The following is a 13,386-nucleotide window of genomic DNA, read 5'->3' as shown; positions in this document are numbered from 1 at the left end:
AGGAGAGGTGTTCACCCTTTCTTCTGGTGACATTTATTAAGGACTGATAGAAGCTCTTCCCTGTTGCTCTCTGTTGCCCTTGTGGTCCCTCATGACCTGAAGGGAACTATCACCCCTCCTCAGTGTCTCCGGTAGGGCAGACCATACTTAATGGCTGAGGCAAAGGAGTGTCAGTCGAACACCCACTGGTCCATCTAGACCATGCATCTTGGCCCCCTGACCTGCAGATGAAAAATTCGTAAAGGGCATCAGTGGGCTGAAAGATGGGGAGCGCGATTCAACAGAAAAATGTCAAAGGTTTTGGGCGCATTTGATGGGTCGTTTCGTGATGGCCTGTATTCAACGACACGTAATGCCAAAAATGAGCCCCCCCCCCCAACGAGATTCACGATAGAACTGACCGCCGCGGCGTCTGATTCACCCGACCTGCGCCTCAGCAGCTTGCTGCTAACCAGAGGGAGCTGCTTTATCGCATTCCCTCACCACTCGTTCCCAGTCAACAGACAGGAATGGCAGCGTGCAGACCTGCTCCTCGCTTTGGGGATGGCGACCGCACAAGGCTGCTCGACAATGTTGTTGAGAAGCGGGGCAGTCAGTTTCCCGAGGGGCTCAGAGGACCAGCAGCAGGGTCAGCACTGCTGTTTGTCAGGCAGCGGCAGCGGCTGTCAGTGCGGGCAGCATGACAAGGAGGAGGAAGACAAACGACCTCCGATGAACTGCACAGGTACGTTACCACCTCTCTCCTGGCATTAGGTCTGCCTGCCACCCTTCAAATACCCCCCCCACAAATCACTGGTTGACACCTCGCACCCTCCCCACATTTGATCTTTGTGCTTGTTCCTCAGAACCTCCTGGCACCCGCCAGCACAACTCCTCCATGTCCAGCTGCGGTGCCCACAGATGCCACCTGCTATAAACCCCCTGACCCATCAAGCGTGCGGCTCACAATTCCCCCTCTTTGTCCCCACAGGGGAAGATAGTCCATAATAAATGCGAGGGGGCCAAGACCAGGGGGACGAAATCCCAGAGACTCAAATCCTCATCCCCTATGAGGAACGGGCACTGGAAATCACAGGCTTGCCTGAGGAGAGAGCAGTCACCCACAGCAAGGTTGACCTATGCCAGAGAGGTGAGGATTCACTGTCCCTTCACCCAGATGACCTGTCTCAAGAGAGTTGTTCATGTCAGACAAAATGATCCTTCCCTCTCACTGACCACGTATTCATGGTCTCGCAGGATCTCCATTTAATGAGGCCGAGCCATCTGGAGTCGTACCCTCCACCCCACCACCCAAAGAAAACACCTTGGAGGAGAACCCCGAGGAGGCAACCGGCGAGGCATCACAGCTATCACCTGTAACTTCCACCAGTGCAGAAACGTGCACCTCGGTGGGCGACATTAATGGACAGGCTTCTGGGACACTATCTGGTGATCACCACACAGTTGCTGATGCATATCAGATGCAGGCAGGATCATCCAGGGGAGACAGCAGTTGGCGATCTGCTGGATCACGGGACACAGCTGGGCCCCAGCCAGATGCAAAGCCTCTGAACAAGGTTCTCCCAGAGCTGATGCCGATGATAGGACACAGCCGTGAGATGCAGGAGGGGGTGTCGCGACATTCCAGCTCCTGCAAGGCCAGTTGGAGGAGTCCTAAAGGTTGCAGGTGCAGGAGATGTGACCAATAGTGCGTGGCACTGAGGCCAATGCTGTTCGGTTAGCAACTGCAGTTGAAATCTGGGAGCACGACATCCGTGTCTAAGGCACGGCTCAGTCTGTGATGACCATGGCTAAGGGCCTCTACATCATGTCCCAGCACTGAGACACAGGTGGACATTGTCGAGGCACTGCAGAGCATGGCCCATTCACTGAGGAGCATCACTGAGGATGTTGGCATCATAGTGCAGCCAATTGGAAGCCTCCGGGGCTGGCAGCGCCAGAAGACGCAGGGGCCTCTGGAACTCATTCCAGATGTCCTTCCATCCCATGGAGTCCCCAGGGCACTACAGGCACCATCAGGCAGGAGGAAGCGCTAACCCGGGGCCTGTCACCAAGGAAACTCCGGTGGCCTCCAGTTCTTCAGCACCCCCCTCCCGACACCAGTGCATCTCAAGGGCAATGGGCAGAACAAGGTGGCACGGCGACGCCAGTGACAACAGTAAGTCAGCCAAGGACGTGTGGCTCCAGGCCCTCCAGAGGACGTCTGCCAAGGGCATCAAAGGCCACAGGGAGCAGACGACAGTAGGCTGACTTAACTCTGGTGTGCATCCTCAGGACACATCTAGACGTAGCAGTAGACCATGAAAGACCAAGAAGAGCGTGGAGCACTGAGTGGGCACTGGTGATTGGGGGAAGGGGGTTGGGGGAGGGAGGGAAAAGGGGGGAGGGCAGGGAGATTGAGTAGGAGCGGGGATTGGGGGGACGGAGGGAGGGAAATGGTAGGGAGGGAGGGAAATGTCACAGGGGGATGTGCTGACGGACACAGCCACGCCCTAGGAAAATCTGGAGATGATGGGAGCTTCCCTGGTCCCCCTGGCATGTTGGATCCTTACCACCGCCTGACCTCCATCTTCCGGCTTGTAGTACCGTCAATATGACGCAAGGCAGGTTGAGGTAATGTCAATTGAAGGCTTTATCAAGCAGAACTTTATCCCCAGCAGTGTGGTTACAGAATTCAGCTGCTGAGGGAAAAGCTGGGTTCTTATACCGGCATTTCTGGGTGGAGTCCAGTAGGTGGCAGATCCTATCAGGACCTGGCATCCCTCCACCAATAGCCTGTCGACATGTGGTGTACCATATTACCCCTAATACATACCACCACATTCACCCCTTGTTGAAAAAGAACCCGGCGGGATGATGGTTCGCATGGTGGTAGGTTTACAGAGTCGGTACTGTGCCGTAACTTTGAACAAAACACAAAATTATCGCTTCAACTGGGCCAACGGGCCAAACAGGGTCGGCATGATGCCATAACTATAACAAGACACAATAACTGAAAACGTTGAGAATTAAAGTGATTCGATGAGCCGGATGGGTGCCCTGGTTGTCCTTTCCGATCGTCTCGGGCGTGGTGGTGATGGCGCTGGCTCGTGTCCCGTCGACTCTGGGAGCGTAGCGCTGTCCCCTGTGTCCTTACTCCTGGGCGGGTCTGGGAGGAGAACTGAACTCCCCGGGAAGGGGGTGGCTGCGGGATGAGCCGGCGGGAGTGAGGAGGTGGTGATTGGCGTTGGGGGGGGGGTGTGGGTAGCTCCGGCGGGCGCCAGGTCTCACAGGGAGACCGTGTCCTGTCGGCCATCGGGGTACTCCACATAGGCGTATTGCGGGTTGGTGTGAAGGAGATGCACCCGTTCCACCAACGGATCTGACTTGTGCGCCCGCACATGTTTCCGGAGCAGAATGGGTCCCGGAGCTGCTAGTCAGGTGGGAAGTGGCGTTCCAGAGGAGGACTTCCTAGGAAAGAGAAGGAGGCGCTCGTGAGGCACAGCAGGGACCGGATAGAGTGAAGGGCGTGCGGGAGGACTTCCTGCCAGCGGGAAATTGGGAGACTCCTAGACCGGAGGGCCAGCAGGACGGCCTTCCAGACCGTTCCATTCTCCCTTTCTACCTGCCCGTTCCCCCGGGGGTTGTAACTGGTCGTCCTGCTTGAGGCTATGCCCTTGCTGAGCAGGAATTGACGCAGTTCGTCACTCATAAAGGAGGACCCCCTGTCATTATGGATATAGTCGGGGAAACCGAACAGTGTAAAAATGGTACCGAGGGCTTTAATGACCGTGGACGCTGTCATGTCGGGGCAGGGGATGGCAAAAGGGAAAAGGGAGTATTCGTCAACGATGTTCAGGAAGTACGCGTTGCGATCGGTGGAGGGGAGGGGGCCTTTGAAATCCAAACTGAGGCGTTCAAAGGGTCGAGAGGTGCACTCTATCTGGCCTGAAAAAGTGCGGTTTGCACTCAGCGCAGATCTGGCAGTTTCTGGTGACTGTTCGGACGTCCTCGACGGAGTAAGGGAGATTGCGGGCCTTAAGGAAGTGGTAGAAACGAGTGACCCCCGGGTGGCAGAGGTCCTCGTGGAGGGCTTGTAGACGGTCCACTTGTATAGTGGCACATGTGCCGTGAGATAGGGCATCGGATGGCTCGTTCAGCTTTCCGGGACGGTACAAGATCTCATAATTGAAGGTGGAGAGTTCGATCCTCCACCGCAAGATCTTGTCGTTCTTGATCTTGCCCCGCTGTGCATTATCGAACATGACGGCAACCGACCGTTGGTCAGTGAGGAGAGTGAATCTCCTACCGGCCAGGTAATGCCTCCAGTGTCGCACAGCTTCCACTATTGCTTGTGCCTCCTTTTACACTGAGGAGTGGCGGATTTCTGAAGCGTGGAGGGTTCGGGAGAAGAAGGCCACGGGTCTGTCTGCTTGGTTGAGGGTGGCGGCCAGAGCTACATCCAATGCGTCGCTCTCGACCTGGAAGGGGAGGGACTCGTCGATGGCGCGCATCGTGGCCTTTGCGATATCCGCTTTGATGTGGCTAAAGGCCTGGCATGCCTCTGTCGACAGGGGAAAAGTAGTGGACTGGATTAGCGCACGGGCCTTGTCGGCGTATTGTGGAACCCACTGGGCGTAATAAGAAAAGAAGCCCAGGCAACGTTTCAGGGCTTTGGCACAGTGGGGGAGAGGGAACTCCATGAGGGGGCGCATGCGTTCGGGGTCAGGGCCTATCACTCCATTACGCACTACGTAGCCCAGGATGGCTAGACGATCGGTGCGGAACACGCATTTTTCTTTGTTGTAAGTGAGGTTCAGGGCGTGAGTGGTCTGGAGTAATTTTTGGAGGTTGGCGTCGTGGTCCTACTGGTCATGGCCGCAGATGGTGACGTTGCCGAGATACGGGAACGTGGCCCGTAAACCGCGCTGGTCAACCATTCGGTCCATCTCTCGTTGGAAGACCGAGACTCCGTTCATGACGCCGAATGGAACCGTTAAAAAGTGGTATAACCGCCCGTCTGCTTCGAAGGCAGTATAGTTGCGGTCACCGGGACGGATGGGGAGCTGGTGGTAGGCGGACTTGAGGGCCACGGTGGAAAAGACCTTGTACTGTGCAATCCGATTGACCATGTCGGATATGCGGGGGAGAGGGTACGCATCTAGCTGAGTGTACCTGTTGATGGTCTGACTATAGTCGATGACCATCCTCTGTTTCTCCCCGGACTTAACGACTACCACCTGGGCTCTCCAGGGACTGTTGCTAGCCTGGATGATGCCTTCCTTCAGCAGCCTCTGGACTTCGGACCGGACAAATGCTCGGTCCTGGGCGCCATACCGTCTGCTCCTTGTGGCGATGGGTTTGCAATCCAGGGTGAGGTTCGCAAACAAGGAAGGCGGTTCAACCTTGAGGGTCGCGAGGCCGCAGACAGTCAGTGGGGGTATAGGGCCGCCAAATTTAAATGTTAAACTCTGGAGGTTGCATTGGAAGACTAACCCTAGGAGTGTGGGCGCACAGAGATGGAGGAGGACATACAGCCGGTAATTTCGGAACTCCCTCCCCTGCACCGTTAGGTTAGCGATGCAGAACCCCGTGATCTGAACGGAGTGGGAACCTGCCGCCAGGAAAATCTTCTGGGTGCTTGGCCGAATTACGAGGGAACAGCGCCTTACCGTGTCCGGATGGATTAAGCTCTCCGTGCTCCCAGAGTCGATGAGACACGGCGTCTCGTAGCCATTCACTAGGACTGTAGTGGTTGCAGTCTGGAGCGTCCGGGGTTGCGACTGGTCGAGGGTCGTCGAAGCCAGACGTGTTTGTTGAAGTTGAGCATCGTAATCAGGCAGTATGTGGCCGTCTGTGTCGGGGTCCTTCAGCCAAGATGGCGGCGTCCACGGATCGAGCGCGGTCGGGGGTGGACAAAATGGCGGCGCCCATCTCTCCCTCGTGGCGTCCGGGGTCCAAAATGGCGACGTCCGTTGGTCGCACGTGGATCGCTGGGCGGGCTGGGTCTGTGGTCCCGTTTCTTCCCCGGAGATAGCGGCAACCCCACGGGACTTGCACACCATCGCGTAGTGGCCCTTCTTCCCCCAGCTTTTGCAGGTAGCCGCGCGGGCCGGGCAGCGCTGCCGAGGGTGTTTCAGGTGGCCGCAAAAATAGCAGCGGGGCCCCCCCGGTTGGTCTGGTGTTTTGGCCGCGCAGGTTTGTGGGGGTGGGGGGGGGGTGTCGGAGAGTCGACCGCAGCGGGGGTCCACGGAGCCCAAGGGACTGAAGTGCAGTCGGGGGCGTAGGCGCGGGCGTTACGCGAGGCCACATCGAGGGATGCCGCCAGGGCCCGAGCTTCTGTAAGTCCCAGAGATTCTTTCTCCGGAAGCCTCTGTCGGATCTGGGAAGAGGCCAAACCTGCCACATATGCATCGCGGACCAGGAGCTCTGTGTGTTCATTCGCTGTTACCGCTGGGCAGTTGCAGTTTCGACCCAGGATCTGCAGGGCGTTATAAAACTCGTCCAGCGATTCCCCAGGAAATTGCCGTCGTGTAGCGAGCTGGTAGCGAGCAAAGACCTGGTTGGCGGGCCGGATGTAGATATCCTTCAGCGCGGCGATGGCAACGGTGAAACCGTCCTCGTCCTCGATAAAGGAGTAGACGTCAGGACTCACCCTGGAATAGAGGACCTGCATCTTTTGTTCGTCAGTCGGTGTGCTGGGGGCCGTTCGGAGTTAGCCCTCAAAGCATGCCAGCCAGTGCTTGAAGATAGAGGTCGGGTTAGCTGCTTGGGGTGCGATGCGCAGGAACTCCGGGGTGATTCGGAGCTCCATGTTCCCACGTCGTTTTCTTCAATTTAAATTCTGCTTAATAAATTGTAGTACCGTGAATATGACGCAAGGCAGGTTGAGGTAATGTGAATTGAAGGCTTTATTAAGCAGAACTTTATCCCCAGCAGCGTGGTTACAGAATGCAGCTGCTGAGGGAAATGGAGGGAAAAGCTGGGTTCTTATACCGGCATTTCTGGGTGGAGTCCAGTAGGTGGCAGATCCTATCAGGACCTGGCATCCCTCCACCAATAGCCTGTCAGCACGTGGTGTACCGTATTACCCCTAATACATACCACCACATGGCTTCTCCTTGGGCTTGTACTCCCATCCCTCCTGGACGGCCTCATTTTCCTCATCCTTCTCCTCAGGCGAGGCTACATGACCCTCCTGCTCCTCCTCTTCCTCCAGCATGACAGCCGGTTGTTCTAGATTGTGGAGGGCACATCGGACCACCACAAAGCAGGAGACCCTCTGGGGGATGTACTGCAAGGCACCGGAACAGCGGTCAAGGCAACAGAATCACATCTTCAGCAGCCTGATGCACCACTCAACAACAGCACGGGTCAACGTGGGCCTAATTATATTGGGCTTCGGTTTCAAGCCTCCACACCGGCTTCATCAGCCATGACCTCAGTGTGTTTCCCTTGTCCCCCACGAGCCAACATGTCGGCCTGGGGTGGTCTTGAAGACACCAGGTACCTCTGAGTGCCCCAGGATATAACTGTCATGCACGCTGTTTGGGAAACATACAGACACGTGGATGAGCCGGAGGCAGTGGTCGCACACGATCTGGACATTCAGGGAGTGGAATCTCTTCCTTTTAATAACGGGCACTCCCTGATGCCCCAGTGCTTACAGGGTGACATGCGTGCCATCGATCACCCCTGGGACCTGGGGCATCTTGTTGATGGTGGCATATCATGCAGTCCGGGTATCCTGGTGGGCCTGGTCTAGATTAAAGGTGATATAATCTGATGCACAGGCAAACAGAGCATCCGAATGTGCCTGTGGGCTGATTACTGTGATATGTCACACAGTTCTCCGCTTGAGCCCTGGGAGACCTGGTGACGTTAAGGTTTAGGGTTGCAGTGACTTTCCTGGCAATCAGGAATGGGTATCCTCCTCATCCATGTGGTGCCTTGTCCGCAAGGCCATGCCACAGGTGCCACATTGTCTCTTTGTTGAGATGGAGTCTTCTGCAGCACTTGATGTCTGTCAGCTTATTGAATGATCAACGATGCTTATATACCTTGGGCCATTGCTGGCCCCCACTTCTGGGTCTCTCCTCAGCCTGATGGGCGGCTGGATCTTCAAGGTGGGCGGTGGCCCCCTGCACATGGGGTGCCGCCTCCAGCCTGCACTGTCGCTGCTGCCTGCCACTGCGTCTGTCCGCCCTTCTTGCCACAAGTAACGCGGGAACAGCCTCCGTGGGATCAACCTTAGCAATTTATACTTTCATCTGGAGGGAATTAGAAAAGGAGAGAGACCAACAATCAGTTAGGGCTTCCACTCCAGAACCCTCAAATCCCTCAAGCTTCCCTCATCCTTGCATGTCCCGCCTTCTCTCAGAGTGCCATAGAGGATCACCTGTGCTGGTAAACCAAGCTCTGCACACTCACCCCCAGCCATATCAGGAGTCCCTCGACCCCAGACCTCTGTCGGAAACATTAAAGGGGCCGTGCTCAGCTGCCCTCCACTCATCCACACACTTACCTTTTGGCCACAAGGGGATCCTCAGTGGCGAAGCCCTACTCTTTAATGTTTGATTTTTGGCAGCTGCCTCTATGGTGATGACGCTCCTAGAATTCAGGCACACTGTTCTGGCATCAAGGTTTGCTGGACAAGCAATGCACTAATCATTCTCTGAGGCATGGCACATGTGCCTTGAGGAGGCAGTTAAGAGTTGAGGAGTGTGAAGTGCTCTCACAACTAACAAGGTTAATTCCTCATTTGAAATAGCCTTGATCTGTGAAGCTAGAGGCTGCTCACAGTCAAAGGGAGTGAAATTCAATTTCAGGACAGAAGCCGCAGCACGGCTCTGCCCTGGAGTGTTTGGTAGTTCAGACAGGCAGCAGCACTGGTTGCCTCTGTTATGGGTGTTCACAATATTTAAAGGTAGCTTGAAGGCCTCACAGAGGCAAAGTCCCTCACCCCCCGGCCCAGAGGCAACCCCCAACCTGGAATGCCTCATTTTTGGGGGATACCTGGAACTTGCCATCAGGAGCCGGCCGGGTAAATCGCAAGATGGTTTTGCCCTCTGCCGCTATTCACCCAGCACATCCTGATCTGTGCTGGGTGCACCACGGTCGTTTAATTGTGCCCAGGAAGACCCTTAGCTTTATCTCTTAACGCTGATGGTGTCATTCAGGTTAAATATTCTGTCTGACTCTCCTGGTGCGAATGATTCTCACTCTGTTCATAAGTAAAGGCTCTGGGGTTGGAAGAGGAGGTGTGGGAGCAGTGGCCTTCTCATACCCCGGAGGTTGGGGACCATTATAACAGTTTTTATGCTCTCAATTTCCCCGCTGCCTAGCTCTGACCAATCCAATTCTCCCTCATCTTCCCCATTTTGTCCTGAGGCCATCAGTGAACAAATAAAACCCTTTCTCACTAAGAGCTGGGATTTAAGTTGGTTTATTTCTCATTGGCACTAGTGGTGATCTGCAGTCCTGTGTCCCTATTCCTCATTAGATTGATGCAATACCTGAGGGCAGCATGGTGGCGCAATGGTTAACACTGGTGGTGGTTGATGGGAAATGTTCAGACTGGAGTCCAGTTTCTCGTGGTGTACCACAAGGATCTGTTTTGGGGCCGCTGCTGTTTGTCATTTTTATAAATGACCTGGAGGAGGGCGTAGAAGGATGGGTGAGTAAATTTGCAGATGACACTAAAGTCGGTGGGGTTGTGGACAGTGCAGAAGGATGTTACAAGTTACAGAGGGACATAGATAAGCTGCAGAGCTGGGCTGAGAGGTGGCAAGTGGAGTTTAACTCAGAAAGGTGTGAGGTGATTCATTTTGGAAGGAATAACAGGAAGACAGAGTACTGGGCTAATGGTAAGATTCTTGGCAGTGTGGATGAGCAGAGAGACCTCGGTGTCCATGTACATAGATCCCTGAAAGTTGCCACTCAGGTTGAGAGGACTGTTAAGAAGGTGTACGGTGTGTTAGCTTTTATTGGTAGAGGGATTGAGTTTCGGAGCCATGAGGTCATGTTGCAGCTGTACAAAACTCTGGTGCAGCCACATTTGGAGTATTGCGTGCAATTCTGGTCGCCGCATTATAGGAAGGATGTGGAAGCATTGGAAAGGGTGCAGAGGAGATTTACCAGAATGTTGCCTGGTATGGACGGAAGATCTAATGAGGAAAGGCTGAGGGACTTGAGGCTGTTTTCTTTAGAGAGAAGAAGGTTAAGAGGTGACTTAATTGAGGCATACAAGATGATCAGAGGATTAGATAGGGTGGACCGTGAGATCCTTTTTCCTCGGATGGTGATGTCCAGCATGAGGGGACAAAGCTTTAAATTGAGGGGAGATAGATATAGGACAGATGTCAGAGGTAGGTTCTTTACTCAGATAGTAGGAAGGGCGTGGAATGCCCTGCCTGCAACAGTAGTGGACTCGCAAACACTAAGGGCATTCAAATGGTCATTGGATAGACATATGGACGATAAGGGAATAGTGTAGATGGGCTTTAGAGTGGTTTCACAGGTCGGCGTTACATCGAGGGCCGAAGGGCCTGTACTGCGCTGTAATGTTCTATGTTCTATGTTCACTGCTGCTACATGGCACTGTGGACCCAGGTTTGATCCTGGCCCTGGGTCACTGTCCATGTGGAGTTTGCACATTCTCCCTGTGTCTGCATGGGTCTCTCCTTTCAAAGATGTGCAGTGTAGGTGGATTATCCATGCTAAATTGCCGCTTCATTGGGAAAAAATATAATTGGGTACTCTAAATTTATTTTTAAAAAGATTGTTGCAATACCTCTATAGCTGCTTGGAGACAGTTACACTTTTTTGTTAACTGAGCCACGTTATTTAGGGCTTTGTCATATTCGCCCAAGGCACGTTCTTTTTCTGCATAAGCTCTTTTGCAAATTACCTGGAACTGATTAAGGTGTACTGAACTGAACTCAGCCCTTTAGAACATAGAATATAGAAAAATACAGCACAGACAGGCCCTTCGGCCCACGATGTTGTGCCGAACCTTTGTCCTAGATTAATCATAGATTAACATTGAATTTACAGTGCAGAAGGAGGACATTCGGCCCTTTGAGTCTGCACCGGCTCTTGGAAAGAGCACCCTAACCAAACTCAACACTTCCACCCAACACCAAGGGCAATTTGGACATTAAGGGCAATTTATCATTGGCCAATTCACCTAACCCGCACATCTTTGGACTGTGGGAGGAAACCGGAGCACCCGGAGGAAACCCACGCAGACACGGGGAGGACGTGCAGACTCCGCACAGACAGTGACCAAAGCCGGAATCGAACCTGGGACCCTGGAGCTGTGAAGCAATTGTGCTATCCACAATGCTACCGTGCTGCCCTTGAGAACAAATACATCTACACTATCATTTTACTGTAATCCATATACTTATCCAATAGCTGCTTGAAGGTCCCTAATGCTTCCGACTCAACTACTTCCACAGGCAGTGCATTCCATACCCCCACTACTCTCTGGGTAAAGAACCTACCTCTGATATCCCTCCTATATCTTCCACCTTTCACCTTAAATTTATGTCCCCTTGTAATGGTTTGTTCCACCCGGGGAAAAAGTCTCTGACTGTCTACTCTATCTATTCCCCTGATCATCTTATAAACCTCTATCAAGTCGCCCCTCATCCTTCTCCGTTCTAATGAGAAAAGGCCAAGCACCCTCAACCTTTCCTCGTAAGGCCTACTCTCCATTCCAGGCAACATCCTGGTAAATCTTCTTTGCACCTTTTCCAAAGCTTCCACATCCTTCCTAAAATGAGGCGACCAGAACTGTACACAGTACTCCAAATGTGGCCTTACCAAAGTTTTGTACAGCTGCATCATCACCTCACGGCTCTTAAATTCAATCCCTCTGTTAATGAACGCGAGCACACCATAGGCCTTCTTCACAGCTCTATCCACTTGAGTGGCAACTTTCAAAGATGTATGAACATAGACCCCAAGATCTCTCTGCTCCTCCACATTGCCAAGAACTCTACCGTTAACCCTGTATTCCGCATTCATATTTGTCCTTCCAAAATGGACAACCTCACACTTTTCAGGGTTAAACTCCATCTGCCACTTCTCAGCCCAGCTCTGCATCCTATCTATGTCTCTTTGCAGCCGACAACAGCCTTCCTTACTATCCACAACTCCACCAATCTTCGTATCGTCTGCAAATTTACTGACCCACCCTTCAACTCCCTCATCCAAGTCATTAATGAAAATCACAAACAGCAGAAGACCCAGAACTGACTGGCCTGTAATTCCCAGGGTTATCCCTAGTCCCTTTTTTGAACAGGGACACGACATTCGCCACTCTCCAATCCCCTGGTACCACCCCTGTTGACAGTGAGGACGAAAAGATCATTGCCAACGGCTCTGCAATTTCATCTCTTGCTTCCCATAGAATCCTTGGATATATCCCGTCAGGCCCGGGGGACTTGTCTATCCTCAAGTTTTTCAAAATGCCCAACACATCTTCCTTCCTAACAAGTATTTCCTCGAGCTTACCAATCTGTTTCACACTGTCCTCTCCAACAATATCGCCCCTCATTTGTGAATACAGAAGAAAAGTACTCGTTCAAGACCTCTCCTATCTCTTCAGACTCAATACACAATCTTTGTTTTTTCTCATTTAAGCTTGTTATTTCTTGATCACGAACCTCCAAGTGTTGTTGATAATACCGCTCAATTCTTGCAAATTGGCATCCTTGTCATTAAGTTCTACCTCATGGCTACCTTCGAGGTCATGAATATTTTGTTTTATGCTTCAATCCCTGTCTTTTTATCTTCAAACTCCACCAAGTAAGCAACAACTACATTTGCTTTGTTTAGCCTCGAGGTATATTTGTCCTGTCTCCATTCTGCCACCTTCCAAAGATACTTGCCTGTCAGCCTCAATTCCACAAATTCATCCACATACTTGATCCATTCTGACCAGCTTCATTTTAGGTAGTACCTGTACCCACTCGAGGTGATCGTTCGCTGATGTCAGCAAAAATCCTTGGGGGTGCCCACCCAAGACTTCATGATGGACCTCCACCTATGCATCCCCTCACTCGATAGAGTCGCAAATACCTCTATTTACGAACTCGGCCACATATTACTGTTGAGCTCTCCGATTATATAACGGTGCTAAGTGGACTTATAACCATCACAGTACAGTGCTACAACTCTTTAAGGACTGACCATTATAACTTTTGTCTCCTCTATCAATCTTACTACTTACTCCTATCAGTGCAGGCGTGGAAAACATACCATAAAACTAATACCACCAAAGGCCTCACCACAGTGCAGTAACACACTGCCACTCGTAGACAAAACAGCTCAGGTCAGGAGACCCCGGTCCCGCTGCAAAAGCATCATTATTGCAGCCGTGCTGCATTTATTAACCTC

Source organism: Scyliorhinus torazame, chromosome 6 (assembly GCF_047496885.1).
Source record: "Scyliorhinus torazame isolate Kashiwa2021f chromosome 6, sScyTor2.1, whole genome shotgun sequence".
Classification (NCBI taxonomy): domain Eukaryota; kingdom Metazoa; phylum Chordata; class Chondrichthyes; order Carcharhiniformes; family Scyliorhinidae; genus Scyliorhinus; species Scyliorhinus torazame.
This window is presented reverse-complemented; position numbering follows the sequence as displayed.